We start from the raw sequence: 25,638 nt of genomic DNA, 5'->3' as shown, positions 1-25,638 counted from the left end.
TACCCTTGGCAAGAATGTCCACTTCCATTTTTTCCCACTTGGGAATGGCAGTCGCGTAGCCACCAGATCCCATGCCATGGTGGTATAACTTCTGTCGGGTATTCTCTTGGTTCCTTCTCACCCGTTCCTCACCCTCTTCTGATGTCTTGTACTGTACAAAATCATTCCAGTAGGGCCTCAACTTCGTGAGCGGGCCACTAGTATTGAAATTGGGCGTTACGTTCTTCTTGACGTATTTCGTGTATAGGAATTTCTTCCAAGTCTGAAATTTTGTGGCCATCTTCTTCATAGCCCACTTTCAAACTAGTTCCTTCAATTCATCATCGTTGATAGCATCATAATTATCCACTTGCAACGTGAAATGTTGAAGAATATCATCCCAAATTAAATTCTTATCAAGATTAGAGACAAAACTAACATGAGGCTCGTTGATCTTTTGCTTCCATTCACGGGCACTGATCGGAAGTCTGTCCCTTACAAGGCACCCACAGTGTTGCATGAATTTCCTTGCATGTGGACCAAGTGGTTCGCCTGTCTCGATATTGAATTCCGATATTATGTAGCGCCCCTCCAATGGCTTTTTCGGGCCTCGAATTTTTTTGCTTTTCGCCGTTGTTGTCGTCGATCCAGAGGGCTACGTATAATAGATGATAGAAATTCAAATATATATATATATATAATATTCAAATATATATATAAATATATATACCTCGCCAGTATTTTCTTGCACAATATTTTCTTGGTTATCTTCAAGAGCCAGGTATTGACTCCCGTCATCTACATCCTGCTGGTCACCATCGACAAATTGAGTGCCGGTGTTGATAATATTCATCATTTCTTCATCCATGTTGTCTCTCGGGGCAGCCATCTAGCTTTTACACCACCAGATATATCTATAAAAAAAATAAAAACTATATCTATAAAATGAACTCCTGCAAGACGTGCCACCTCAAGGATAGTAACATTTATAAAAATCATTTCTGTATCTGTACTAGTGATAGAATCTAGCATAAGCCTTATTTAAGTGCCTAGCTTGTTTGAAGGGGAAATCTTAACTGACAAAGTTTAAAGGTTTTCAGAGCGTTTAACACTACTCTGCTTGCCGAGAAGGTTGCTAGTGTTGTGTCGTTGGCATTTTTCATGGCCGTGGCCATGGTCATTGTGTTCTCGTCTTTTACTGCGGCATGTAAGTAATTCACATGATATTTCCGCAGGTTAACAGAAGAATAGGAGTGTACACACATAATAATCGTTTATCGTTTATATTTATATATATACTAAATTTGGGTACCGTACTAGTTGACCTTGCTTACGTGATCATGTCGGCGAGCATTTCTCCACCGGACGACACCGTACTTGGCCACGGAAGAGCTCCGATTCTACGAGGAAGGGAACACGGTCTTCTACGACCGTTGCCGCTCTCTCTCGTAGAATCAAAGCTCCTCCTTGACGTCCGTTACCGCTCGGCAGAGAACATGCTCGCCGAGATGAACACGGTCTGCAAGTTCAACTAGTACGGATTTTCTACAATTTTCTAACTAGTTGCATTACAAGATTGCCGGCACGAGGGCTCGGCACATGCATCCATCCGATTACAAAAGGTTGGAGCAATTAATCCATAAAAAACGGATTATATATGGTGGCGGCGGTGGCTCACATCCAAGGTGTCAAACGCGAGGTCCAGCTCCTGCAGCCAAAAAACATGTTAGAGACTTAGACTTTACTAAAAAACATGTGACAGAAGTACCCAACATAAACAAGTATGACACACTATGAGAAATAGATAAGCATGAAGCCACTTGTATCATTAATCAAATAGCCCTAGCAAACTGACAATAAAAAAGGTGTCTAATGGTCTCCTCTTTGTAACATAAACAACATGTTTTGCTCTAACTCTAAGTTTCCAAATATGTTAGTTTATGTTGGGTATGTCTATATGAATTAAAGCTTGATAGTGTGATTTCATAAAAAAAAATATCCATTTCGAGTCGAACTGTAGTTTGAGTCAAACTCTAAACACATCAGGCTCATGTCCCAAATTAATATTAGCAATACGTGGTAATAGTTCTCTTGTACATCCGGTGACAGGTTGTTGGTCGTCAAACACTGACACAATGACACCTCCTATTTTACCTCAAATTCAAATCCCCTGTTATCATTTCTATTCATAGTAGCACCACAATGCAATGCCACTTGTTTATCCATCTACTAAGTATATCACAAACACAAAAGGAACTCATCAATACATATATGCATTGACGAAATCTCTAGTTGGCAGCAGGGGTTTCCTCTACTGTATTCCCCTAAAAAAATGAAATCTAGTTGTAACAAGACAAGCAACCATTGATACTATTGATAAAAATGTCTCAATTTAACGAAATAAAGCTACAAACCGAAGCATCACTTATAATCCAATCTCAGTAATCAATAATTCATACTGGTTGTTGTCTTTATTTTCTACAAAATTTTCCTAACATAAACCTATATCATTTTTATTCATGAAATATGCATATATATCGTGCATAAAGGAACCAAAACCTTGGCACTCAAAAGGACACCCATTGTTCATCAATCTCCAACACACCCAACACACGTGCACGATATTCTCCTACCCCAAATCTAGGGCGTATCTATGAAATTAGCAACTACAGGGTGCAAGAAATGAACGTAATACATCTCCATAGACCAATATTGTACATTCACTGAGAGCTAAAGTTCTCTTGTACTGCATCCGTATGGATTTCTAAAAGAATAGAAGAACTGATAACTAAGTCATTAATGGAAACAATGATTCACATGTGATGGAAACAATGAAACAAAGATTTTTTTTTTATTTGCTGACCTGTCTAGCCAGGGAATGCTAGCTAAGGAAGAAGAAAACGATGCCGGCGGCGTTGCCGAGGTTCAGGGTCCAGCGCAGCAGCCGGCGGCCGCAATAGAGATGGCCCGCTGTGGATCTTGGAGAAGACTGCTTGGGGGTGAGGTGGGCCGGGGACGAGGACGACGCTGCTGGATCTTGGAGAAAACCTGGAGAAGACTGCTTGGGGCTGGGGCCGGTGACAGCATGCGCGCGTGAGGCGAGGCTAGGGTGGCCTGGGGGCGGCGGCGCTGCTGGATCGATCTGGTGGAGAAGATGAGGCTTGGCGGAGACAGAGAGGTTTTATAAAGGGAGACTTTTAGTCCCGGTTGCAACTACGAACCGGGACTAAAGACCCTTTAGTCCCGGGTGATGGTTAGAACCGGGACTAAAGGTCTGATCTTTAGTCCCGGGTGTAGCCACGGCCCGGGAGTAAAGGTCATTTTGGCGGGCTGCGAAAACGCAGCCCACCTTTAGTCCTGGGTGTATCCACGGCCCGAGAGTAAAGGACATTTTAGGCCCGGGAGTAAAGGTGGTCTGCAGTTGGCTTTCTCCAGTTTCCATAAGTTTTTTTCTTTTTATATATTTCTTTTATATAAAAATGCATAGAGTTATTAATTGCCTAATAAATAAAATATTACCAAAAAAATTATAAAAAAATCCTGGACTTGGTTTTGCATTATTATACACAACAAAAAATTATAACCTAAACTCTTTTGTTTTACTGTATAAATATTTGACATAGTGTAAATAATAATTACAATTTGCACCATGCAAAAATATACTACTTAATTAAAATCATTGAAACTATTGCTTTTCGACAGGAAATTAGTTTTCACATCTTATTAATGTTGATCATTTAGTTTTTCATCACACATTCTCCACGGGAAATCCACCGTCTAGCAGAAAATTCATTTAAACCGTAGAAAATATGAAAACACGACAAAAAAATCTGAAGTCATAATTATTACATAATAGGTCTAATACATCACTAAATATATCAAGCGGGCACAGTAGTGAACTTCTTCTTAACGTATATCCCTTGGTTATGATCGCGCCGTAACCATGGAGTGTCCTCATCATTTAGCTGGATGCTTGGGTCTTTGTTCACTGTGAATGGTGGAATTCGATCATCATTTTCATAATCTTCTGATATGTCTGACTTGTCTTCAATTCCGACGATGTTTTTTTTCCCTGAAAGAACTATGTGGCACTTTGGCTCATTGATTGGGTTGTTGTTGTTTTTCCCTCTCTTCGGTTTTGTAGACATGTCCTAGACATAAAACACCTAATTCACATCCTTGGCAAGGACGAACGGTTCGTCTTTGTACCAAATATTGTTGAGGTCCACGGTTGTCATTCGATACTGGTTGTCGACTGCTACCCCGCCTCCAGTCGCCTTTACCCATTGGCACTTGAACAAAGGTACCTTAAAAGTAGGTGCATAGTTTAGTTCCCATATCTCCTCTATGCGACCATAATATATTTGCTTATTTCCATTAGGGTCGGTGACATCTATGCGGACACCACTATTTTGGTTGGTGCTCCTTTTATCTTGGGCTACTGTGTAAAATATATTCTCATTTATCTCGTACCCTTTGTATATGAGGATATGCCACGATGGCTGCCTAGCCAACAAATACAGTTGCTCATCAATACTCTCATCACCCTGACATTCTTTTCGCAACCAGTCGCTGAAAGTTTCCATGTGCTGACGCGTAATCCAAGCTTCAGACTTCCCTGGAAACTCGGATCGGAGCAACTCTTTATGTGTCTCGATATACGGATCCACCAAGGAGGAGTTTTTGCAGAACTGTGTAGTGTGCTTTATTAAAATAATTGTCCTGCGTACCAATATATGTTTTCTTCCCTAGTGTTCCCTTTCCACTTAGTCTCCCCTCGTGTCGTGATTCAGGAACACCAACCGGGTCAAGGTCGAGAATAAAGTCAACACAAAACTCAATGACCTCCTCTGTTCCATAGCCCTTGGCGATGCTTCCTTCTGGCCGAGCACGGTTGTGAACATATTTCTTTAGGACTCCCATGAACCTCTCAAAGGGGAACATGTTGTGCAGGAACATAGGACCGAGAATGCTAATCTCCTTGACCAGGTGAACTAGGAGGTGTGTCATGATATTAAAGAAGGATGGAGGGAACACCAACTCAAAGCTGACAAGACATTGAACCACATCATTCTGTAGTTTAGCTAGATCCATTGGATCGATTGCCTTCTGAGAAATTGCATTGAGAAATGCACATAGCTTCATGGTGGCTAGACATACATTTGGAGGTAGAATTCTTCTTAATGCAACTGGAAGCAATTGCGTCATGAGCACGTGACAGTCATGGGACTTTAAGTTTAGGAATTTCTTCTTTGACATATTTATTATACCCTTTATATTCGAGGAGAATCCAGATGGTACCTTGATGCTTGCTAGGCATTCAAACATGCTTTCCTTCTCTTCTTTGCTAAGAGTGTAGCTTGCAGGACTTAAGTAATGGCGTCCATCATCTGTCTTCTCTGGATATAGGTTATCTCGTTCTTTCAAACATCGCAGGTCCTGTCGTGCTTCAAGTGTGTCCTTAGGCTTCCCATACACACCCATGAAGCCTAGCAGGTTCACACAAAGATTCTTCATCAGGTGCATCACGTGGATCGCGCTACGGATGTCTAGGACTTGCTAATAGGGTAGCTCCCAAAATATGGACTTCTTCCACATGGGTGCGTGACCGTCGGCATCGTTCGGAACAGGTTCGCTGCCATGTGCCTTTCCAAATACTACTTTTACATCCTTGACCATATTGAGTACATCCTCACCAGTTCGGTTGCCCGGCTTGGACTGGTGGTCTGCCTTACCTTTAAAATGCTTGCCTTTCTTTCTTAGGGGGTGATTCGCAGGAAGAAATCGACGATGGCCAAGGTACACGACCTTTCGACATTTTTTCAAGAATATACCTTTAATGTCATCGAAACAGTGCGTGCATGCATTATATCCCTTGTTTGATTGTCCTGAAAGATTACTTAGAGCATGCCAATCATTGATTGTTACGAACAACAATACTCGTAGGTCAAAGTGCTCCTGTTTGTGCTCATCCCACACACGTACACCTAGTCTGTTCCACAAAAGTAGAAGTTCTTCAACTAGTGGCCTCAGGTACACATCGATGTCGTTGCCAGGTTGCCTTGGGCCTTGGATGAGCACTGGCATCATAATAAACTTACGCTTCATGCATAACCAGGGAGGTAGATTGTAGATACATAGAGTAACAGGCCAAGTGCTATGACTACTGCTCTGCTCCCCGAAAGGATTCATACCATCCGTACTTAAAGCAAACCTTAAGTTTCTTGCGTCATTTGCAAAGTCCGGGAATTCTCTATCGATTGCTCTCCACTAGGACCCATCAGCAGGGTGTCTCAACATATTGTCTACCTTACGGTCTTCTTTGTGCCATCGCAATAACTTTGCATGGTCTTTGTTTCTGAATAGACGTTTCAAGCGTGGTATTATAGGAGCATACCACATAATCTTGGCAGGGATTTTCTTCGTGGGACGTTCGCCCTCAACATCACCAGGGTCATCTCGCCTGATCTTATACCGCGATGCATGACATACCGGGCATGCATCTAACTTCTCGTACTCCTCGCCACGGTAGAGGATGCAATCATTAGGACATGCATGTATCTTCTGGATTTCTAATCCCAAAGGGCAGACTACCTGTTTTGCTTCGTACGTAGTGACGGGCAATTCATTATCCTTTGGAAGCATCTTCTTTTGGATTTTCAGTAACTTCCCAAATCCCTTGTCAGATACACCATTCTTTGCCTACCATTGCAGCAATTCCAGTGTGGTACCCAACTTTTTCTATCCTGCATCACAAGTTGGGTATAGCAATTTCTTGTGATCCTCTAGCATGCGCTCGAACTTGATCTTCTTCTTTTCACTTTCGCATTCTCTTTGTGCGTCACGAATGGCCTGACCAAGATCATCAGCGGGCTCATCTTCTACCACTACCTCTTCTTCAGCTTCCCCCATTGCAGTATCATTGAAGGCACCATATTCAGCAATAATGTCATCATCGTCCCATTGTTCTTCTTCACCTTCTTCCATTACAACCCTGGCTTCTCCGTGCTTCGTCCAACAAATATAGTTTGGCATGAAACCCGACTTCAACAAGTGTGAATGAAGACTCCTTGAGCTCGCATATTCCTTCAAATTCTTACATATGACACATGGGCAGCACATGAAACCATCGCGTTTGTTTGCCTCGGCCACACGTAAGAAAGAATGCACGCCCTCAATGAACTCTTGGGAGCGGCGATCAGCATTGTACATCCAATGCCGGCTCATCTGCATTATATGACATACATACCATATTAAAACCTAGAACATAATTAGTTAATTATACGACATGCATGCCACCACACAAGGTATTAATTTATGAAAGTCTCGCTACAATGTAGACAATCCCAACTACCACTAAAAAAACTAAAGCTAAGATGCACTTCAGCAGCATAAGGATTTCGCGACCAATCCCAACTAAAATAGACAGATCATGTGTTTGTTCAACATCTATGGGCTTCTTCCGCAGGATCACTGCCTCATCAGCCGCCGTAGCCGCCTGTGCAAGAGAGTATTGCACGTGTTCAACATACTCTTCCTTCCGGTACCAGCCTGAACATCCAGTGCCATCCCACTAAAATTAAAACAAAAAATTAGAACTTTAATTACAATCATCATGAAAATAAGTATAAATTAACCATAATCATCAAATGCAACAAAATAACTCACATTGCGATCCGGACACTTGTAGAAGATACGGCCCTTGTTGGGACACTCCTTCCTCACCCGGTACTCCATCACAATCTTCTCCTCACACTTGCCGCATGCAATGAGAGGAAGGTCCGGCCTCAGTCGCTTTGTAACCCGATAAGAGGCCGAGGACCCGGAAGCAGTTGCCATCTACTCTCTATACTCATTTTTAATATAATATAAATTTCTCATTTTATAAACAAATAAAATTAAAAAAACTCTAAAATTCTCTATATCTCTAAAGCATGAAGTGTGCTATAATGCTAGAAATGAAAGCTCAATACTAGTTTTGAATAACTACTTTAACCTTCCTTCATCCAAATACGCAAACTTTAAAGTGATTTTGAGCTTAAATGGCTTACAAATAAAAAAAAATCTACCATAAAAAAACCACATATATCTAGTCCATAAAATGAAATAAGCTACAGATGAAACACGAGAGTATAAAGTTGGTAACCTTTAGAACCGATGGAGGAATGGAAGAAATCTTGTGATACACCGGTGATGAGGAAGAAGAGAGGCCGGCGATGAAGCAAGAGAACACTGAGCTCGAAGTGGCTCGGGCTCGGGGAGAAACAAGGGCTATATAGGAGGGTACCTTTAGTCCCGGTTGGAGACAGAAACCGGGACTAAAGGTCCCTTTCTAGTCCCGGACGGAGCCTCCAGTCGGGAGTAGACTTTTACTCCCGGTTGGAGGCACCAACCGGGAGTAAAAGTTAACCTTTAGTCCCGGTTGGTAGCTCCAACCGGGACTAAAGGTCCCCTCCAGCAAAAGCCTGGCGCAGTAGCCGTTGGGCAGGGACCTTTAGTCCCGGTTGGATCTACAAACCGGGACTAAAGGTCTCTCTAGTTCCGGACGCGAAAAATACCGGGACTAAAGCCAAATTTCGAGCTGGATCAAAGGTCGTTTCTCTACTCGTATTTGTATTCTAGTTTCTATTTGATTTTGGTTATTTTTGTTTCTTTTTGTATTTCATAGCATCTGTTTCTTGCATCCATGATGTTTTGGTGATATTAGTTTGAAATATTTTTTCTAGAATATAATACCATTGTTATTTACAAGGTGTACTCTTAACTATCGTTATAATAGTATTTTTGTGATGTTACATGATATATTATTATTTTATATACTTTGTAGGACTTTTTTTTGCATCATGATCTTGTGCTGATATTCACTTGAGCAATTTTCATAGCATAATAAGACTACCATACTATTTATGAGGTATATTCTAAATCATAGTTATAGTCTCATTTTGTTCTTATAGTATTATTGAGATGTTCCATGATGTATTTTTTTCTTAAAGTATTCATGTTCCATACGTCATGTATTTTTCAATTTTACTATAGTACTACTGAGATATTCTACGGGTTGTTCGCATAATATGCATCAGGTGTTCCATTTGTATTTTTGATTGTTCACGTACTTCCCACGAGATATTCTACAATGGAAATTTTGCTTGCCCCTGAAGATTTTATGGTGATTTTGATATTTTTGTGGCCATCAATGGACCTCTCGAGCATGACTTCGCAGCCCAAGTTGTTCTCATTCTTGCTATCTTCCCTAGGATCAACAATAATCATATTTTTTCAGTAGTGGATTCGGTTTGGTTGGGTCGAATCAAGACCGCAGAATTCTACTCTAGAATATTGACTGGGAAGAGTACCGTGTCAATCTGCATCTTTGATAGACTCAATCGTTCTTCATTAACGGTTCACTGGACCTGCCGACAAAAGACATTGCAACCACTGGTAGCATGAGAAGCAGAATTATACCATTTATAATATGCACGGCGCTTTAACTCATCAAGTGGCAGTAAAGGCTCAGGCTAGTTTCAAAACCGGACTGGGCCAGTTTTTCGTGAAAATTGTATATTTGCTCCAAATTTGATTCTTTTGATTGTATTTGATTTTCTAGTTCTAACCTACTTCCATCCGCTGGGCTGGGTTCATAATCTGACAACCACTCCAAGCAGATACTAAAACCCAAACCCGTCGAGAATAGGGACATTCAATGAAGAGGTGCTGGGCAGTCTCTAAATTGGGACCGCGAGACTTCACAATGGAAGTGAAATTTCCTAACAAACTAAAAGGCCCTATAGGATGAGGACATTTATAAGCATACACAACTGTGGCCATGTGAGTAAAGTCTTTCTTGAAGACATTTTCTCAACTTTCAAGCACCTTCGTGTTCTAGTTTTCTTTGATGCTGTATTTGAAGAGCTGCCAAATTCAATTTGAAATTTAAGGCACCTATGATACCTAGATCTACAATGGAATATGAAAAATCAGATACCTACACTACTACACAAAAACTTTTGCGAGACGTTTTCAAATGGGACTCCGAGGCGGGCGGCCTGGTTGCCTGCCTCGGTTATTCGAGGCAGCGCAGCCGGGCTAGCAACCGCCTCGGTTAATACTTAACCGAGGCAGGCAACCAAATTCTTTATGCAAGCTAATGAATCTACAAACACTCAAACCTTTGTATGTGCGACCTACTAGCGGGGCTACCAAGAGATGTGCATGGACTTGTCAGCCTGATGTCGCTCTGCCTGACTTCAGAGCAGAGACATTTGTTAAAACATGGGTCTTGTGGTTGGCCTTCCTAGCAATTCTACAACTGAATGGCTGCCTTGAGCTAACATCATTGATAGAGGGATTTGGCAGCCTGGCTGTCCTCAAAGAGCTAATCATCTTCAAGGGCCAGTTTGGTTGCCGAAATTTTTGGTAAAATGACACTGTAGCGTTTTGTTGTTATTTGACAATTAGTGTCCAATCATAGTCTAATTAGGCTTAAAAGATTCGTCTCGTGGATTTCATCTAAACTGTGTAATTAGTTTTATTTTTTATTTATATTTAATGCTTCATGCATGCGTCCAAAGATTCGATGTGACGGAGAATCTTGAAAAATTTGGTATTTTGGGAGGGAACTAAACAGGCCCCAACTGTCCAAAGTTGGCTTCTTTTCCCTCTGCCACGAGACAACTCTCCAAACTCTAGAAGCTAGTTATTAATAATTATGCATAGCTTGATCTGATGGAACTAGAGAAGCCATAAGCAAAGTGCTGCCTTGGTTCACTCAATCTTGTCACTCTTCCAAAGTTGGTGGGATTTCCAAATAGCTTCAAATCTGTTGCATCCTCTCTTGAATATGTTTACATTGAAAATTGCAAAGGATTGGAGACGTTGCCAAGTGTAGTCCAAGACTTCACTTCTCTTAAGAAAATTATCATTCGTGACTCCCCTGCGTTGAGCACAAGATGCGCGGTGGGTTCCAGGGAGGATTATCATCTCTAGATCCACGTCTTTGAGATATGGTTTGATGGGGTGCGATTGGAAAAGTATAATTATTGGCTGTAGTTTTTTTTGCCAGTTAAATAGAAATTCACATCATTTTCTTTGCTTGCACCAACTAAAATAGTACTTAGTTTGTCTTGCTCTATTTCAGCATAGGAAGAGTTAAGAACCAGGCAAGCTCTTGCTGATCCCAAATCGTGGCAAGGAAGCAGTACGCCACCGATGCAGTGAGCTCTCAGCTAAGCGCACATGCTTCCTGGTGTCGCTAATTCGCTATTATGTTTTTACCTGCGTAGTTGGTTGCTCTTTCCAGGCACCATGCATACATGTTTGTGGTCTTCTCGTTGTGTGGTCGTGACAATGGCAGTAGCAGTTCGTTAGTGGGCGTGCTCTAGCGGACTCTTGTGGTGGTGGCCCTCCTTGTCCGATAGATCCTATGTTGGGCGTGTCGGCCATGGAGGCTACTTGTCCGATAGGTCCTATGTTGGGCATGTCGGCCATGGAGGCTTTGTCTTGCTAGCTTAGGGTGCCGGCATGGTTCCTGTCCTTCGCGCGCTGTGGCTTCCTGGGATGGTGGGTTGATCCTTCGATGCTACAACCGACCCCCTCTCCTCTCTGCATCCCGCCTTCTCGCTATGGTGCTGGAACGCCTGTCGTGCGCGCGCTGGTGTTTGGTGTTGGTGGGATGCTCGTGTGTCATCATCAGCGTTTTTTCTTCAATATATCCTTCCTATGCGGAGGTTTTGGTGAGCCATGGAGGGTGGATTGCTTGAGGTCAGGGTGAAAACTTAGACAACGACATCTGAGGACACCGCATTCTCTTCATACCTCTTCTCTTACCTCTCTATACCTCTTCTCTTACCGTGCTAGAATTGTATGTGAAAATCTTCCCATGATGAGCTAGTTTGTCGGCGCCTTTGGCGTCATTTCCTTCTTGAAGGCGTCACTAGGCTTTTCCAGCCTCGTTGTTGCACTCTTGTCGTCCAGCCATGGCGCTTCGAGTTTGTTAGTTGTACACGTTGGTTGACATAGAAAGTTGTTTTCCTAGTTGGTTCTTAGGCTGTGATGTCTGAGTTGCTTTAGTTGTTAGTTCGATGTCAGTGCAATTGAGTTGCTAGTTTGGCCGTTTCGACCAAGTGAGCTCAGGGTTGAGCACATAGTGTCGTCAAGTTGTTAGTTGTTTGGTCTGTGATCTGAAGTTATGCAAGATGAGTGACCCACTCTTTCAGTTGTTTGGTTTTTGGGCTCGGTTTCTACTCAAAAACTAAACCGACACTTGTATATTATTTCTCTGTCTAATAAAAATCATGACAAAATTTTTGCCTTCTCTTAAAAAACACACTTGGGCCTAATGGGTCTCCAATGCAATTGTTTTATTATTTCAAAAAAAAAAAAACTAGCCGGCTCCCTCAAGCCGTAACTATTATTAAGTCCAGAAGACACAAGGTGCTTGCCGGTGATATCTACACGCTCCTTCGTTTGTCCCGCGTGACGACAGCGATACCTGACCTGACCTTGGCTCCTTCCTTTGTCCCTCGCGACGACGGCGACCAAGACGGGAGGCCCGTTCGATACGTCGTAGATGCCAAACAATGAATTGCCGCGCAGGTTTACGAAACACTTTCTTTTTCTCTTTCCCCGGTGTCGGCATGGAAACGCCCAATAGAGGCCAGCACACACTCGTCTGCTCGTATATATTTTACATATTCCAACTACTCCACTGACTCGGCCGGCAGAAGTTTGTCATCACTCGTGCCATCTACTCTGAAAACAAAGACGATGGCCTTGTAGTCAAGTCGTTTGTTGCCTGGCATTTCGATCCTCACCTCACGGCCCAGGAAAGGAGAAGCAGCAAGAACTGCGTTTCCTCAGACCGCTCAGAAGAGTACTACTGCTGCAGCTCTCAATCGCCAATTCTCTGGTATGTGCATTATTAGAGCTCAACCTTGATATTCAACGTTAACCAGGACGTTGCTTCGTGGCTCGTTTGTTTGATATTTCTGCAATCAGTTCAGATCCCTTCCCAGTCAGGCATGTGTAGTACTTAATCTTCTATACATAATCTGTTTTCTTTCTAAATATGCAAGCATGAAACTTTGTTTTGCATTTATGAGTTCCACAAAACAAAATACGAGTCTGTGTAAGTGTAACAACACGATAGATGTTTTTTTTGCTTTGCAGTGGCTAGCTAGATTGCCGGACACTCAACATGGGCTGAGGTTACTTTATCACACTTCTATGAAGACGTATGAAAGTTGCAGGGTTCCATCAACTGCTATCTCAGAACGAAGCAAGTGCACAGCTGGATACATCGGAGTAGGAAGCGGCGGCAGCGCCACTCCAACACCGGCAGCCTAGCTAGGTGCGCACGGGCCGACTGACGAGGACGCGCGGGCAGGCCAAACGCCTCGGGCTCAGTCGCTCAGAAGCACTAGTCCGGCTGGTCGGTGGGCACGTTGATCGCGGCGTCGTTGGCTATTAAGTATTCTATCCGGTTGTCAACTAAACTAACACTGTTATTGCACGAAGACCGACATATGCTTGCCGGCCTCGGTGTTGCTGGATCTGACATGTTTAAACCAAACTAATGTCATCCTTCCCTCCGGATTCCAAGGGGTGTCACATGCTGAACTCGGTTGGTGTGGTCTGTACATCAGCACTTCCACTACTGAAATCTGAAGGTTAAGTTGTTCAGGTATTCATCCCTGCTCCTCAGTCAGAATCTCATTTCCTCTACTGATGCGTGGTTTCATGACAACTAATTAATCGCCCTTGCTCTTCAATCTTCATTTTCTGTGTATGAAGCAGGACTCGAACTCCGTTAGCTCAAGGCAGATCTATGTTATGGATCTCCCTTTTTAACTCTGGATCACAGTTGACTCGTCCGGCAGAAAACAAAGACGACCTCAAGTCTTTGCTTGCCTGCCATTTCAATCCTCATCTCCGGCAAGGAGAAGAACCTTTCCTCAGACCGCCCATGGGAGGACTACTACCGCGCTTTAAATCGCCAGGTTCCTGGTACGTGCGTTACAGTATAACCATCATTTTCCTTTTTGTTTCTGGCAACCAAACCTTAATTACAACGTTTGCTTCGTGCCTTGCTTGCCTGATGTTTCTGCAATCAAGTCAGTTCCATTATTCCCTGTGGCATGTTTTGACACAGAAGACATGGAGCTACCACGAATATGATGCTCCAGCTGCAAAGTTATGCTTGAGCCTTGACCGCTGCATGCTGCTCTCATAACTGAAAGGAGACGACAAGACACAATTAGTTGTTTCATACTTCTAGTTCTTTGCTACACTCTGCTGCAAATAGGCCCTGTATTTCTCTCCCATAAATCAAGGTACTACTAGCTAGTATTTAGTCTTTCATACGTACTCTGCTTCCTTTTTGCAACTATCAAAACATGAAACCTTGTTTTGCATTTATGAATTCCAACAATGATTAGAGAATGTCTTGTGGCACAAAACAAAATATAAATCTGTATAAGTGTAACAACCTGATGGATGTTTTTCTTTTGCTTTGCAGTGGCTAGATTGCCGGACACTCTGATATGGCTGAGGCTATTTTATCACACTTCGCAACCTCTGTTCTCCAGAAGGTCACATCCTTTGGTACAGAATGGGCTGTTAATGAGATCAAGTCAGCCTGGAACGTCAAGAAAGATATAGGGAAGTTGGAAAGGTCATTGGGATCGATTTGTGCTGTTCTACAAGATGCCGAGAACAAGCAGTCTAGTTCGCATGCCCTCCAAGAGTGGCTTGATAAGTTGAAGGATGCAGTATACAACATTGATGATGTGTCGGATGATGTGGCTACCAGAATTCTGGAGCAAGAAGTACACAAAGGTTTCCATGCTCGACTTCAACATCTACTAGTTTCTCCCTTCGAACTGAGTCACAGAATAAAAGAAGTCCGTGATAATCTTGATGAGATAGCAGCCAACAAATCACAGTTTGGATTAGCTGAAAAGCTAATTGATTTCCCAGCAACCAAAAGTAGTAGTAGGGAAACGCACTCCGTCATTGAACCAAACATTATTGGGAGAGATGGTGCTAAAGATGAGATAGTTGAAAGGATTCTAGCCTGCTGCAGACTCCACGAGTCCTTTGTCTATACTTCCCATTGTTGGTTTAGGAGGCATTGGGAAGACTGCATTGGCCAAACTAATTTACAATGATGTGCAGATTACCAACAAATTTGACATGAAGTTATGGGCATGTGTCTCTGATGTATATGATCTTAAGAAGATCTTGGATGACATAATACAATCATCTTCTGGTGCAAGCCACAAAGAACTAAACCTTGAGGCGCTACAGTGTATGTTGCGTGGGATTTTACATGAAAAGAGATATTTTCTTGTGCTAGATGATATGTGGAATGAAGAAGTGAGTGAATGGGAAGACTTGAGAAGCCTTCTATGTAGTGGTCGTAATGGAAGTGTAATTATAGTAACCACACGTGGTTCAAATGTTGCATCAGTGGTGAAGACACTGGAGCCATATGAAGTAGCAAAGCTACCACAAGAAGAGTGCACATGAAAGTATTTTTCCGATATGCATTCAAAGGTGACGAAAAAAGGGATGCTAAGTTGTTAAAAATTGGACACTCAATTGTTGAGAAATGCTATGGTGTCCCTTTGGTTGCAAAGACATTGGGTTCCCAGTTGTTAAGCAGTCGAGATGTTGGAGAGTGGCATCGCATCAACGAATTGAAATTATGGAATGTGAAGCAAGATAACGTTGGAATTTTGGCAGCACTAAAACTAAGTTATGATGCACTACCACCCCATCTACGGGCATGTTTTGCTTCCTTGTCCACTTTTCCAAAAGACTGACAATCTTTTTACAGAAGGTCTTGTTATGTTCTGGATGGCATTAGGATTGTTGGACGGAGGAAAGGAAAGCAATGACATTATCAGTATTGGCCAAGAATACTGTCATGAACTTTTAGGAAGATCACTTTTACAAGATCAGTATATTGTTTTTGACTCTACTATACAGTATTGTAAAATGCATGATCTTATTCATGACCTTTCAATAAAAGTGTCCCAAAAGGAACATACATTTGTCAGTTGTGAAAAATTTGATGTCTCTGAGAGGATTAGACACCTAGTGTGGGACAACCAAGACTTCTCAATGGAGATGAAATTTCCTAAGCAGCTAAAAAGGCCTGTAGGGCGAGGACATTTATAAGCAGATACAATTATGGCATTGTGAGTAAAGCCTTTCTTGAAGACCTTTTATCAACTTTCAAGCACCTTCGTGTCTTAGTTTTTTCTGGAGCTGGATTTGAAGAGCTGCCAAGTTCGATTGGAAATTTAAGGCACCTAAGGTATCTAGATCTACAATGGAATAGAGAAATCAAATACCTACCAAATTCTTTATGCAAATTAGTGAATCTACAAACACTCCGTGTTGTTATGTGTGACCAACTAGTGGAGCTACCAAGAGACGTGCATGGACTTGTTAACCTGACGTTTCTCTTCTTGACTTCAAAGCAGAAACATTTGTTAAAAGATGGGTTTTGTGGTTGGCCTTCCCTGTCAGTTCTACAATTGAACAACTGCCTTGAGCTAGCATCATTGACAGAGGGACTTGGCAGCTTGGCTTCCCTCAGAGACCTACGCATCTTCAACTGTCCAAAGTTGGCTTCTCTTCCCTCTGCCATGAGTCAGCTCTCCGAACTCCAGAAGTTGGTTATTCATAATTGTGCAGAGCTTGATCTTATGAAACCAGAGGAAGCCTTTGACGGGCTTTGCCGCCTCCGTACGCTAGGCCTCGATTCTCTTCCAAAGTTGGTGGGATTTCCCGATAGCTTCAAATCTGCTGCTTCCTCTCTGGGATATATTTGGATCCACGATTGCAAAGGATTAGATAAGCTGCCAAGTTTCATCCAAGATTTCACTTCTCTTGAGAAAATTGTGATTCGTGACTGCCCTGCGTTGAGCAAGAGATGTGCCGGGGAGGATTATCATCTCATCCGCCACGTACGTGAGATATACACATTGATGGTAGAGTCTTCAAAAGGTATATTCTTTGTCTGCTCTGGTTTACTCCTTGATCAATTGTATTTACTGGTTGTTTTATTTATTCTACCAACCAAAAGGTCGTTTTTTCCCCACTGAGGATTCTAACTCCGACTCTTTTGGCTCATTGCATGCGCAGAACCACTTGAGGCACCAGCAACGACGTCCTAGGTACTGAACCGTGACTAAAAGGAGCTGCTAAGCACCAACGCTGCGAGCTCTTCGCCTATTATCGTATTATTCGTATATCTCTGTAGCAGCATCCTGTTTAGTGCTTCCGATGATTGTGGTCTTCTCGTCAAGTGATCGTGATACACTTGCATTTTGTGATATATAAATAATTATAATAAGCTGGACACAGCTACTTAAAATGTAACGTTAGTGCCACATTTCGTTGTACATACATGGTTGAATTTCTATGTTTGCTGAACAATTGTGCAAGTGGACAATTATTAGCAAATGTGTTGAGCTTACGGACCTCATGATTGGTTTCGCTTGGTTACATGCTAGGCTTCAAATATTATTATCCATGCATGTTAAGATTTTGTTGCTTCACTGATCCTGGTGAGGCGTGGTTTATTTGCTCTTGTGGCCGGCGAGCACCTCGGGGCTCAGCCTCGGGCGGCACAGGGGCTGCTGAACCTGTGGCAGTGTGGCGTGGCGTCCTCGATCGGCTTAATTAACCCACTTGTCACTTGTGTTCGTTTGTGAGACGAGAGGCGCGTGGCATGTTTTTGCTAGCTCAAGGGAGGCGTCGATGCCGGCCGGCCGGCGGTGTGCGTGCTGCGGGCGCTGGCCAGGCCCAGGCTCCGATCCATCGGCGACAAACATGCGTCGTAAATATGTCTAGTGCGTGACCATCTGTTCACCTCGCTCGTGTAGTCGCGTTAACGGTGTCACATAACTTCAAGTCTTCGTCAGCAGGACATGCCTGTTTGTTCACAAGTGACGAACAAATGCTGCCACGTTGGTGTCGTGCGATTTGTTCACGTGCTTTGTCTGTGCGGAAATCCTATATATCGCCCGCAAGGGAGAAAAAAGTTTGAGTATCCTCAACGGTTAGACGTTACTGATTCATTCAAATGTTTGTGCTACTGGTCTTGCTGATTCCTCCTATAAATGGGCCTCCAATGAAAATGCTGAGTGGAACTGAGATGGGCTGGGTCCAGGAAGCATACGAGCTGAAATTCATCTAGTTTTAGGCCCTGTTTGGTTGAGGTGTGAATTTTAAAAATCTGCTCGTGAGCTATGGGCTGTGGAAAAACTGCTATGAGCTGAGAGCAGTGGGAAAAGCTGAAAATCGTTTCGTTGGAGGAGCTGTGAAACTGTAGGCTATGTAAGAAATGTCTATAATGCCCCTAAAGGCCTCAGAGACTATTTATATGCAAATTGCTCGTAAATAACTGTTGCACTCACTTATTCTCATGTAAATAATTATTTAGGAAAGGAAAAATTAATTTATTCTAAGTTTTTTATCATTCAAAGTGATATAGTTCACATAAATAGAATCAAAAGATAAGGGCTCATCCAACTTATGTCATCTCTGAACATAACTATCCTCCTCTCACACTAACCAAAGCATCAGCTATTCTACTACGAATGGTATTCATGGTATCCTCATTCTCCACATCTTCACTCTCATCTCCCTGTGTTTGTGTTGTGCCACTTGTCTCTTGTACCAAGTATTCCTCATCAGCATCACATCTCTCAAACTCCTTATCACGTAAATTGCTGTCACGGATAAAATTATGCAATGCCAAACAAGCAATGATGATATGCTTCTGAGTACGAGTTGAGAAACTTGGTATGCCCTTCAAAATACGCCACTTCTCCTTCAATACTCGAAAGACCGCTCAATGACATTTCGAAGGGATGAATGCAAGAAATTGAACACCTCATACTTCCCTTGGGGTGGTCCAGAACGATTATGAAATTCTGGTATATGGTATGTGCTTCCTTTGAAAGGGGCCAGATACCCTATTCGGTTTGGAAAACCAGAGTCCACGAGATAATATTTTCCTATAAAATCAAATCAGTATAAGCAAATAATAATACAAGTACTTTACTGCTACCTTAGTAAGGATATGTTTATACCTTTAGGAGGCACGGGAAATGAAGGAAAATTTGCCAATGCATGATTGAGGATACGTGTGTCATGTGCACATCCGGGCCAACCAGCAACCGCAAAGATAAACCTCATGTCAAAGTCACAAACAGCCAGCACATTCTGAGATGTATATCCATGACGGCATGTGTAATTAACCATATCCTCGGCTGGCACAACCACTGGAACATGTGAACCGTCTATTGCTCCAATAGCGCCTTTGAAGTAAGGCCAGAAACATTCATCTTTGATTCTTTCATGTTCCGTAGAAAAACTAGCATCTCTCGGCTTAATATTGTCCTTAGCTAACTTGCGCAAACACTTAAGTACCTCGTGAAACTTAGTGTGAACTGTCCACAGTGACCGCGTGAAGCAATTTTCAGCTTGTGAAAATGATTGTGGGCCTCCGATAATCCACAAGAACATTGCCAATGACTCAATGGATGAAACATTGTTAGTGGAGGTCAAACCGTAGGTAGATACTAGCAACTCATGTAGTGCTGTGAAGACCTCAGTGCTCATTCGAAACATCTTATAGAAGTACCTCGGACGAGCAAAGCACCTCATCACCCATTGAATTCCAGTTTCTGGTGTTTCCCTGTACTCACCTTTGTCAAAATAACACTTAGTGTATTGTGCACCCATTTGACCAATAACAGCAGCATGCTGGGAAAGCTCAGCTAGGAGCACTAGTCCCTTCTGTCCTTCTTTGGCTACACCTTCCAAGTTGTCATCCATCTACAAAGGATATTAAAATTTATTAATTCAATTGACCTAGGATACATCAGTATATGCACAAGGATATAATCTAACACAAGAAAATAATCTGACACAAGAAAATAATCTCACATAAGGATATAATCTGACACAAAGAAATAATCTCACACAAAGAAATAATCTCACAAATAGTCTCAGCACAAGCAAATAGTCTCAGCACAATTAAATTATTTGTTACAGCCATACAACTAATAGTTCTCACAACAGAAATTAAAATTGGTTCACACCACAACAATAGAAAGTAAAATTGGTTCACACGACAGCAATAGAAATAAAAAATTGGTTCATTGCCGCCTCATCATCTCCTTTTCAGCATGCTCCCTCTCAATCACATCTAGCCTTTCTTTATTTGTTTTGATATGGCTGAAGACCTCTCTAAATTCAGGCTTCATGATTAGCATGGTGGCAGTGTGCATTAGAGCAGTTCCTTCTTCCACCCCACACTCTTCGACCATCGTCATAGCCTCTCCAATAGTGGGGACTAAATTAGTTGGAGGAGCTAATGATGCAGATATACTTGAGGAGATCTTGTCTGCTGCACTTTCTATCTTCAAACATGTGTTTTTGTACGTGCGAAAAAATAGGACTATTCTCTTCTTTGTCTTCAGTACAAGAGCTCTTGCGTTTCTTTTTCCCTGGTTTCTTCAAAGTGGCTAGCTTGACATTATCATTATATGGAGGTTTTGGTACCTCGGCCACGTCCTCATCACTTGCCTCATCAGAGGATATATCTCCAGGACAGGATGCAGTGGCCCCAGTCATATGAGCCTTGCTAAAAATTAGATCAAGATCATCAAGGTACTTCGGTCCTTGTTTTTTGAACCTCACATGGTTGCATTTTAGTCCTTTCTCACGGTTATCGCATCTCTGAAATTGAATGAAAAATTTTAGCAAGACACACCATATCAATAGTGAGAGTTCAGTTCTTACAGCAAGGTGTTCAGTCCACCATTCCTGAGGGCAATCAACAATTCCCTTTGCCGCGACCCATCTAAGTCCGGTGGCATAATTCTTGAACTCCGTGAACCATCCATATTCCTTTTTTATGTTGTCTAATTTGTTCTTCAACTGTATCTTTGTTTGCTTGTCACCGGTTCTTTCTTTAAACTTAGATACAAGATTTTTCCAACCAGTACTAGTGAAAAGTCCCAAGGGCCTATTCCCAGCTTCTATCTCCCCTTTGCAGATATCAATCAAATGCTTCAAAAAGAAATCACTCCAATCTGCCTTGTCACCCATTCTTGAATCAAACAAAGCAATTTTTTCAAACTTTCTAAATTACCATAATACCATGCCATCATTTTTAACATACACAAAACACACTGTACTGAATAAATAACATGCATCGAACCAGATTGAGGTACCTACGTTGCAGATCCGGTCATTGGAGGTGTAGATCGATGAAGCTGAGGCCATTGAAAGGGGCGCCGACCGTAGGTGCTGCGGCTGGGCGCGGTTCACTCGCGAGCTGGGCAGGGCCGAACCAGAGCGGAGAGGAGCGAAGAGGACCAATCCCGCGCCGCAGCAGAGAGGAGGGACAGGGCGGGGCTGGCGACTCCGGTGGCCGGCGAGGAGCTGGACAGGGCCGATGAGGAGTTGGACAGGGCCGGCGAGCACCCGACGGCAGGGGTTCGCGCTGGACTAGAGAGGCCAGGACGGGGCGGGGCCGGTGATTCTCGGCAGCAGAGAGGACTGGGACGGCGCTGGAGGAGGCCAGGGCACGGCCGACGAGATGCGCCGCCGCCAAACCCTAGCTCCGCCTAGGCGTCGCCACTTGCGGACGGACGGGCTCGGAGTCGCGCGGAAGGGAAGAGAAGTGAAAAGAACGAAACATTTTCTTCATAACCGATGGCAGTGCGGGTAATTTCGTTGAAAGTGACCCCCCCACAGCCGGTGAAAGCAGCCTCTCCCTAGCTGTGAAAATTGAACTACGTGAAAGCTGGCTTTTCCAAAAGCTATTGGGCCAGCAGGTGCCCTTTGGTTAGCTTTTGGGCTTTTGGGAGCAAAAGCTGAAGCCAAAAGCTAAACCAAACACCCCCTTAGTTTCGCCTTGCTCTGTTCCTCCTCTACTGGTCGTCCTCTACCTCCTGTCCTTGTGCTCCTTGATTGACGACTAAGCACGCGCTGATGTATCACTGATGTTTACCTCACCATTAAACTATACATCGAGTTTCTTGTCATTTAGAGCGGCGAAAGGCCACTGATATTGCAGAAATGATTCTTTTTTCCCTGTAACGTCATACCTTACAAGTTATAGGCTCATAGCCCAATCAGCCTCCTATATTATACTTGTTGAAAGATCAGTCCCAACTGCTGTGCTGACCTGGCTTGCTGAAGTTGTCGCCATTTTAGAAATAAACTTGTCGCCATTAGCACTAAGAATCAAAGGCGATCTTAGCAGCTCGTATATTTTATTCGGAATATGTATTCCAACTCTCCAATGACTCGGCCGGCAAAAGTCGATCATCACTCGTGCCACCTACTCCGAAAACAAAGGACGACCTCCAGTAGTCAAGTCGTCTCTTGCATTATCGGCATTTCAATCCTCACCTCCGGCAGGAAGAAGAAGCCGCAAGAATTGCGTTTCCTCATACTGCTCAGGAGAGTACTGCTACACTGCAGCTCTCAATCGCCAACAATTCTCTGGTATGTGCGTGACAGTTCAACCTTGATATTCCTTTAATCTTTTTTTATTTATTTCAGACGATCCAACCATAATTACAACGTTGCTTTGTGGCTTGCCTGTTTGATTTTTGTGCAATCAATTCAGTTCCCTTCCCCGTCAAGCATGTGAAACAAAAGATAAGGAGCATTTATACCATGAATATGATGCCAACTTGTGATCTCCAGGTCACGAAGTTATGCTTGAGCCTTGGCCACTGCGTCTGCATGCTACTCTCCTAGTCTAAACTAGACGACATGGCACCACTAGTGGTTTCATACTCCTCCTAGTTCTTTGCTACGATCTACTGCAAATAGACCCTGTATTCTTCTTCAGTAAATCAAGTTACTAGTAGTATTTAATCTTCCATACATACTTTGTTTTCTTTCTGAAATTATCCAAGCATGAAATACCTTGTTTTGAATTTATCATTTCCACAAAGGACAAAATACAAATATTTGTAAGTGTAACAACCTGATGAATGTATTTTTTTGCTTCTGCAGTGGCTAGATTGCCGGACACTCGCTATGGCTGAGGTTATTTTATCACACTTCGCAACCTCTATTCTCGAGAAGGTCTCATCCTTTGCCACCGAATGCGCGGTTAATGAGATCAAGTCAACCAGGAACGTCAAGAAAGAAATAGGAAAGATTGGAAAGCTCACTGAGATCTATTTGTGCTCTTCTTCAAGATGCCGAGGGAAGGCAGTCCAGTTCTCATACCCTCCATGAGTGGCTGGACAATTTGAAGGATGCAATATATGACATAGATGATGTTTTGGATGATTGTACCTACCAGAGATCTGGAGCAGAAAGTACATAAAGGTTTCCTTGCTCAACTTCAACATCTACTAGTTTATCCCTTTGAACTGAGTCATAGAATAAAAGAAGTTCGTGATAAACTCGAAGAAATAGCGGCCAACAAAACACAGTTTGGATTAACTGAGCAACCAACTCAAAACCTGGTGACCAGCAGTAGTAGTAGCAGGGAAACATACTCCTTTATCAATGAACCAGACATTGTTGGGAGAGATGGAGCTAAAAATGAGATCATCGCTAGGATTCTAACCGCCGCAGACTCCACTAGTCATTTGTCTATACTTCCTAGTTGTCGGTTTAGGAGGCATTGGAAAGACTGCATTGGACCAAGTTAATTTACTAATGACATGCATATCACTAATAAGTTTGAAATGAAATTATGGGCATGTGTCTCAGATATATTTGATCTTAAGAAGGTATCGGAGGACATAGTGGAATCAGGTACCGGTGAAAGCAATAAACACCTAAAATTACAGGCAGTTCAGAAAAAATTATGTGCCCTTTAGCAGGAAAAGAGATATTTTCTTGTTCTAGATGATGTGTGGACTAATAAACCTAGTGATTGGAATGAATTGAGAAGCTTGTTATCCAGTGGTGGAAGTGGAAGTGTGATTATAGTTACCACACGCAATCTAGATGTTGCTTTGGTGGTAAGTACATTAGAACCGTATGATGTCACGGAACTACCACATGATAAGTGCATGCAAGTATTTATTCAGTATGCATTCAGAGAAAAGGAAGTCAAAGATCCAGAGTTGCTAAAAATTGGAGAATCAATTGTGAAAAAATGTTGTGGTGTTCCTTTGGCAGGAAAGACATTGGGCTCTCTGTTGTTTAATTGTCGAAGTGTTAAAGAATGGAGATGCATCTTGCAAGACAATTTGTGGAATGTTAAACAAGACAAAGATGGAATATTGCTGGCTTTAAAACTAAGTTATGATGCACTTCCACCCCATCTACAAGCATGTTTTGCTTCCTTGTCCACCTTCCCTAAGGACTTCAAACTTTATAGAGATGTTCTTATTATGTTTTGGATGGCACTAGGGTTGCTGCCTGGAGGAGAGGAAAGGAATGACGTGATGTCTATTCGAGAAAAATACTTTCATGAACTTTTAGGAAGGTCACTCTTACAAGATCAGTTTATGATTTTTAAAATATTATACAACATTGTAAAATGCATGACCTTATTCATGATCTTTCAATAAAAGTGTCCCAAAAGGAACATACAATTGTTAGTTGTGAAAAACATGATGTCTCTGAGAGGATTAGACACTTAGTGTGGGACTGCCAAGATTTCTCAATGGAGATGAAATCTACCAAAGCAGCTAAAAAGGGCCAGTAGGGCGAGGACATTTATAAGCATAGACAATTATGGCACTGTGAGTAAAGCCTTTCTTGAAGACCTGTTATCAACTTTCAAACACCATCAGTGTCCTAGTTTTTTCTCATGCTGGATTTGAAGAGCTACCAAGTTCGATTGGAAATTTAAGGCACCTAAGATACCTAGATCTAAAATGACATAAAAAAATTAAATTCCCTACCAAATTCTTTATGCAACCTGGTGAATCCTACAAACACTGCATCTTGCTAGGTGTGACCAACTAGTGGAGCTACCCAGAGATGTGCATGGACTGGTCAATCTGATGTTTCTCTTCCTGACTTCAAAGCAGAGACATTTCTTAAAACATGGGTTTTGTGGTTGGCCATCTCTGTCAGATCTACAATTGAAGAACTGCCTTGAGCTAACATCATTGACAGAGGGGCTTGGCAGTCTGGCTGCCCTCAAAGAGCTACGCATCTTCAATTGTCCAATGTTGGCTTCTCTTCCTTCTGCCATGAGACAACTCTCCAAACTCCAAAAGTTGGTTATAAATAATTGTGCAGAGCTTGATCTGATGGAACCAAAGTAAGCCATGAGTGGGCTATGCTCACTTCGTTCACTCAATCTTGTCTCTCTTCCAAAGTTGGTGGGATTTCCAGAGAGCTTCAATTCTGATGCATCCTCTCTTGAATATGTTTGCATTGACGATTGCAAAGGATTGGAGAGGCTGCCAAGTGTAGTCAAAGACTTCACTTCTCTTAAGAGAATTATCATTCGCTACTCTCCTGCATTGAGTAGGAGATTCACTGTGGGTTCCAGGAGAGGATTATCATCTCATGAGCCATGTCCCTGAGATATGGATTAATGAGGTGTTGTTGGAAAGGTATAACTATTGATTGTGGTTTACTTGCCGGTTAAAACAAAATTGTTACTTTTGTTTTGCTTGCACCAATCAAAAATAGTAC

At 42.5% G+C, this 25,638-nt stretch overlaps 3 pseudogenes; 2 read left to right on the top strand and 1 right to left on the bottom strand.

Annotated features, from left to right (window-relative positions):
• The first annotated feature begins 12,706 nt into the window (after positions 1-12,706).
• Positions 12,707-17,486, top strand: LOC136521704 (putative disease resistance protein RGA1; annotated as a pseudogene).
• A 2,670-nt stretch (positions 17,487-20,156) lies between these two features.
• On the bottom strand, positions 20,157-21,111 carry LOC136520210 (L10-interacting MYB domain-containing protein-like; annotated as a pseudogene).
• A 1,274-nt stretch (positions 21,112-22,385) lies between these two features.
• On the top strand, positions 22,386-25,614 carry LOC136524855 (putative disease resistance protein RGA1; annotated as a pseudogene).
• The last annotated feature ends 24 nt before the right edge of the window (positions 25,615-25,638 follow it).

The sequence above is a fragment of the Miscanthus floridulus genome, chromosome 18, assembly GCF_019320115.1.
Source record: "Miscanthus floridulus cultivar M001 chromosome 18, ASM1932011v1, whole genome shotgun sequence".
Lineage (NCBI taxonomy): Eukaryota > Viridiplantae > Streptophyta > Magnoliopsida > Poales > Poaceae > Miscanthus > Miscanthus floridulus.
Note: the sequence above shows the minus strand (reverse complement) of the source record. Positions and strands in the feature narration are given on the sequence as shown.